The sequence below is a fragment of the Xiphophorus hellerii genome, chromosome 7 (assembly GCF_003331165.1).
Source record: "Xiphophorus hellerii strain 12219 chromosome 7, Xiphophorus_hellerii-4.1, whole genome shotgun sequence".
Classification (NCBI taxonomy): Eukaryota; Metazoa; Chordata; class Actinopteri; order Cyprinodontiformes; family Poeciliidae; genus Xiphophorus; species Xiphophorus hellerii.
The window spans coordinates 10,325-16,572 of record NC_045678.1 but is presented as its reverse complement, the minus strand read 5'-3'; positions in this window follow the sequence as shown (position 1 = coordinate 16,572).

Here is a 6,248-nt window from a genome sequence, read left to right as displayed (position 1 = left end):
TTTCAAGTTTCGCTAGGAGCGTCGGATCGAGCTGGGAGTCGGTTTTCCGTGCTCAGGGCGTAGCCCTGAGTGCGGGGATGTGTGATATGCCAGGGTTGGTGGATGTGTGAAAATGGTGAAAATCGCACTAAGTGTTGTGAAAATAGGTACTTGTGGGAACCTTACCAGAGTGTGTTTTGGAGTGTCCCGAGTGCGTGGAGAGTGTTCCTGGGTGAAGTAAAATTGGAGTTGTTGGAGTGTCTTCCGTGCTCAGGGCGAAGCCCTGAGTGCGGCAGGTGCCTCGTCCGTGCTCAGGGCGTAGCCCTGAGTGCGGCCAGGGTGCATTGTCCGTGCGTTGTCCGTGCTCAGGGCGAAGCCCTGAGTGCGGCCAGTGTGCGTTGTCCGTGCTCAGGGCGAAGCCCTGAGTGCGGCCAGTGTTGGTGAAAATCCTGAAAATTGCACAAAGTGTTGTGAAAATATGTACTTTGGGGAACCTTACCAGAGTGTGTTTTGGAGTGTCCCGAGTGCCTGGAGAGTGTTCCTGGGTGTAGTAAAATTGGAGGGTAAGGGTTAGGGTTAGGGTAAGGGTTAGGGTTAGGGTAGGGTAAGGGTTAGGGTAGGGTTAGGATATAGGATGAAAACCAGAAAAGTCGGATGAGCAAGCTCAATAAGTCAAAAACTAAAAGAGGTATGGGGCCCATACTTGGCCTCGAGAGACCCATGGAGGGGACCCAGGTTCCCTGTAAGTTTGGTGGCTGTAGCTCATTCCGTTGACATAGCTGCCATTGACACCCATATAAAAAAAAAAGTGAGCAAGCTCTGTAAGTCAAAAAGTACACGTGCCATCCTGACCAAACTCGGTGTGTATACATGTCTCGACCCCCTCCAGGTCTCCACCGAGTTTGGTGGCCCTGGCCCCTCCCCTTCCTATAGCTGCCATAGACTCCCATTGATTTTTCAAGTTTCGCTAGGAGCGTCGGATCGAGCTGGGAGTCGGTTTTCCGTGCTCAGGGCGTAGCCCTGAGTGCGGGGATGTGTGATATGCCAGGGTTGGTGGATGTGTGAAAATGGTGAAAATCGCACTAAGTGTTGTGAAAATAGGTACTTGTGGGAACCTTACCAGAGTGTGTTTTGGAGTGTCCCGAGTGCCTGGAGAGTGTTCCTGGGTGAAGTAAAATTGGAGTTGTTGGAGTGTCTTCCGTGCTCAGGGCGAAGCCCTGAGTGCGGCAGGTGCCTCGTCCGTGCTCAGGGCGTAGCCCTGAGTGCGGCAGGTGCCTCGTCCGTGCTCAGGGCGTAGCCCTGAGTGCGGCCAGTGTTGGTGAAAATCCTGAAAATTGCCCAAAGTGTTGTGAAAATAGGTACTTGTGGGAACCTTACCAGAGTGTGTTTTGGAGTGTCCCGAGTGCCTGGAGAGTGTTCCTGGGTGAAGTAAAATTGGAGTTGTTGGAGTGTCTTCCGTGCTCAGGGCGAAGCCCTGAGTGCGGCAGGTGCCTCGTCCGTGCTCAGGGCGTAGCCCTGAGTGCGGCAGGTGCCTCGTCCGTGCTCAGGGCGTAGCCCTGAGTGCGGCCAGTGTTGGTGAAAATCCTGAAAATTGCCCAAAGTGTTGTGAAAATAGGTACTTGTGGGAACCTTACCAGAGTGTGTTTTGGAGTGTCCCGAGTGCCTGGAGAGTGTTCCTGGGTGAAGTAAAATTGGAGTTGTTGGAGTGTCTTCCGTGCTCAGGGCGAAGCCCTGAGTGCGGCAGGTGCCTCGTCCGTGCTCAGGGCGTAGGGTTAGGGTTAGGGTAAGGGTTAGGGTAAGGGTTAGGGTAAGGGTTAGGGTAAGGGTTAGGGTAAGGGTAAGGGTTAGGGTTAGGGTTAGGGTTAGGGTTAGGATATAGGATGAAAACCAGAAAAGTCGGATGAGCAAGCTCAATAAGTCAAAAACTAAAAGAGGTATGGGGCCCATACTTGGCCTCGAGAGACCCATGGAGGGGACCCAGGTTCCCTGTAAGTTTGGTGGCTGTAGCTCATTCCGTTGACATAGCTGCCATTGACACCCATATAAAAAAAAAAGTGAGCAAGCTCTGTAAGTCAAAAAGTACACGTGCCATCCTGACCAAACTCGGTGTGTATACATGTCTCGACCCCCTCCAGGTCTCCACCGAGTTTGGTGGCCCTGGCCCCTCCCCTTCCTATAGCTGCCATAGACTCCCATTGATTTTTCAAGTTTCGCTAGGAGCGTCGGATCGAGCTGGGAGTCGGTTTTCCGTGCTCAGGGCGTAGCCCTGAGTGCGGGGATGTGTGATATGCCAGGGTTGGTGGATGTGTGAAAATGGTGAAAATCGCACTAAGTGTTGTGAAAATAGGTACTTGTGGGAACCTTACCAGAGTGTGTTTTGGAGTGTCCCGAGTGCCTGGAGAGTGTTCCTGGGTGAAGTAAAATTGGAGTTGTTGGAGTGTCTTCCGTGCTCAGGGCGAAGCCCTGAGTGCGGCAGGTGCCTCGTCCGTGCTCAGGGCGTAGCCCTGAGTGCGGCAGGTGCCTCGTCCGTGCTCAGGGCGTAGCCCTGAGTGCGGCCAGTGTTGGTGAAAATCCTGAAAATTGCCCAAAGTGTTGTGAAAATAGGTACTTGTGGGAACCTTACCAGAGTGTGTTTTGGAGTGTCCCGAGTGCCTGGAGAGTGTTCCTGGGTGAAGTAAAATTGGAGTTGTTGGAGTGTCTTCCGTGCTCAGGGCGAAGCCCTGAGTGCGGCAGGTGCCTCGTCCGTGCTCAGGGCGTAGCCCTGAGTGCGGCCAGTGTTGGTGAAAATCCTGAAAATTGCCCAAAGTGTTGTGAAAATAGGTACTTGTGGGAACCTTACCAGAGTGTGTTTTGGAGTGTCCCGAGTGCCTGGAGAGTGTTCCTGGGAGAGGTTTTTGTGAGACGTTCTTACTCCTGTGAGGTTAGGTTAAGTGAAGAATCTTGTGTTTGGTTAGGGTAAGTGAAGAATCTTGGGTAGGGTAAGGGTTAGGGTTAGGGTTAGGGTTAGGGTTAGGGTTAGGGTAAGGGTTAGGATATAGGATGAAAACCAGAAAACGCGTTCGGACAAGCTCGATAACTCAAAAAGTATTTGAGGTATGGGGCCCATACTTGGCCTCGAGAGATCGTCTGAGGGGACCCACGTACCCTGCAAGTTTGGTGGCTGTGGCCCCTTCCTAAGACATAGCTGCCATTGACTCCCATTCATCGGACGAGTTCGGACAAGCTCGATAACTTCCAAAGTATAAGCGGCAAGCTGACCAAACTCGGTGTGTATACATGTCTCGACCCCCTCCAGGTCTCCACCGAGTTTGGTGGCCCTGGCCCCTCCCCTTCCTATAGCTGCCATAGACTCCCATTGATTTTTCAAGTTTCGCTAGGAGCGTCGGATCGAGCTGGGAGTCGGTTTTCCGTGCTCAGGGCGTAGCCCTGAGTGCGGGGATGTGTGATATGCCAGGGTTGGTGGATGTGTGAAAATGGTGAAAATCGCACTAAGTGTTGTGAAAATAGGTACTTGTGGGAACCTTACCAGAGTGTGTTTTGGAGTGTCCCGAGTGCGTGGAGAGTGTTCCTGGGTGAAGTAAAATTGGAGTTGTTGGAGTGTCTTCCGTGCTCAGGGCGAAGCCCTGAGTGCGGCAGGTGCCTCGTCCGTGCTCAGGGCGTAGCCCTGAGTGCGGCAGGTGCCTCGTCCGTGCTCAGGGCGTAGCCCTGAGTGCGGCCAGTGTTGGTGAAAATCCTGAAAATTGCCCAAAGTGTTGTGAAAATAGGTACTTGTGGGAACCTTACCAGAGTGTGTTTTGGAGTGTCCCGAGTGCGTGGAGAGTGTTCCTGGGTGAAGTAAAATTGGAGTTGTTGGAGTGTCTTCCGTGCTCAGGGTAAGGGTTAGGGTAAGGGTAGGGTTAGGGTTAGGGTTAGGGTAGGGTTAGGGTAGGATATAGGATGAAAACCAGAAAAGTCGGATGAGCAAGCTCAATAAGTCAAAAACTAAAAGAGGTATGGGGCCCATACTTGGCCTCGAGAGACCCATGGAGGGGACCCAGGTTCCCTGTAAGTTTGGTGGCTGTAGCTCATTCCGTTGACATAGCTGCCATTGACACCCATATAAAAAAAAAAGTGAGCAAGCTCTGTAAGTCAAAAAGTACACGTGCCATCCTGACCAAACTCGGTGTGTATACATGTCTCGACCCCCTCCAGGTCTCCACCGAGTTTGGTGGCCCTGGCCCCTCCCCTTCCTATAGCTGCCATAGACTCCCATTGATTTTTCAAGTTTCGCTAGGAGCGTCGGATCGAGCTGGGAGTCGGTTTTCCGTGCTCAGGGCGTAGCCCTGAGTGCGGGGATGTGTGATATGCCAGGGTTGGTGGATGTGTGAAAATGGTGAAAATCGCACTAAGTGTTGTGAAAATAGGTACTTGTGGGAACCTTACCAGAGTGTGTTTTGGAGTGTCCCGAGTGCGTGGAGAGTGTTCCTGGGTGAAGTAAAATTGGAGTTGTTGGAGTGTCTTCCGTGCTCAGGGCGAAGCCCTGAGTGCGGCAGGTGCCTCGTCCGTGCTCAGGGCGTAGCCCTGAGTGCGGCCAGGGTGCATTGTCCGTGCGTTGTCCGTGCTCAGGGCGAAGCCCTGAGTGCGGCCAGTGTGCGTTGTCCGTGCTCAGGGCGAAGCCCTGAGTGCGGCCAGTGTTGGTGAAAATCCTGAAAATTGCACAAAGTGTTGTGAAAATATGTACTTTGGGGAACCTTACCAGAGTGTGTTTTGGAGTGTCCCGAGTGCCTGGAGAGTGTTCCTGGGTGTAGTAAAATTGGAGGGTAAGGGTTAGGGTTAGGGTAAGGGTTAGGGTTAGGGTAGGGTAAGGGTTAGGGTAGGGTTAGGATATAGGATGAAAACCAGAAAAGTCGGATGAGCAAGCTCAATAAGTCAAAAACTAAAAGAGGTATGGGGCCCATACTTGGCCTCGAGAGACCCATGGAGGGGACCCAGGTTCCCTGTAAGTTTGGTGGCTGTAGCTCATTCCGTTGACATAGCTGCCATTGACACCCATATAAAAAAAAAAGTGAGCAAGCTCTGTAAGTCAAAAAGTACACGTGCCATCCTGACCAAACTCGGTGTGTATACATGTCTCGACCCCCTCCAGGTCTCCACCGAGTTTGGTGGCCCTGGCCCCTCCCCTTCCTATAGCTGCCATAGACTCCCATTGATTTTTCAAGTTTCGCTAGGAGCGTCGGATCGAGCTGGGAGTCGGTTTTCCGTGCTCAGGGCGTAGCCCTGAGTGCGGGGATGTGTGATATGCCAGGGTTGGTGGATGTGTGAAAATGGTGAAAATCGCACTAAGTGTTGTGAAAATAGGTACTTGTGGGAACCTTACCAGAGTGTGTTTTGGAGTGTCCCGAGTGCCTGGAGAGTGTTCCTGGGTGAAGTAAAATTGGAGTTGTTGGAGTGTCTTCCGTGCTCAGGGCGAAGCCCTGAGTGCGGCAGGTGCCTCGTCCGTGCTCAGGGCGTAGCCCTGAGTGCGGCAGGTGCCTCGTCCGTGCTCAGGGCGTAGCCCTGAGTGCGGCCAGTGTTGGTGAAAATCCTGAAAATTGCCCAAAGTGTTGTGAAAATAGGTACTTGTGGGAACCTTACCAGAGTGTGTTTTGGAGTGTCCCGAGTGCCTGGAGAGTGTTCCTGGGTGAAGTAAAATTGGAGTTGTTGGAGTGTCTTCCGTGCTCAGGGCGAAGCCCTGAGTGCGGCAGGTGCCTCGTCCGTGCTCAGGGCGTAGCCCTGAGTGCGGCAGGTGCCTCGTCCGTGCTCAGGGCGTAGCCCTGAGTGCGGCCAGTGTTGGTGAAAATCCTGAAAATTGCCCAAAGTGTTGTGAAAATAGGTACTTGTGGGAACCTTACCAGAGTGTGTTTTGGAGTGTCCCGAGTGCCTGGAGAGTGTTCCTGGGTGAAGTAAAATTGGAGTTGTTGGAGTGTCTTCCGTGCTCAGGGCGAAGCCCTGAGTGCGGCAGGTGCCTCGTCCGTGCTCAGGGCGTAGGGTTAGGGTTAGGGTAAGGGTTAGGGTAAGGGTTAGGGTAAGGGTTAGGGTAAGGGTTAGGGTAAGGGTAAGGGTTAGGGTTAGGGTTAGGGTTAGGGTTAGGATATAGGATGAAAACCAGAAAAGTCGGATGAGCAAGCTCAATAAGTCAAAAACTAAAAGAGGTATGGGGCCCATACTTGGCCTCGAGAGACCCATGGAGGGGACCCAGGTTCCCTGTAAGTTTGGTGGCTGTAGCTCATTCCGTTGACATAGCTGCCATT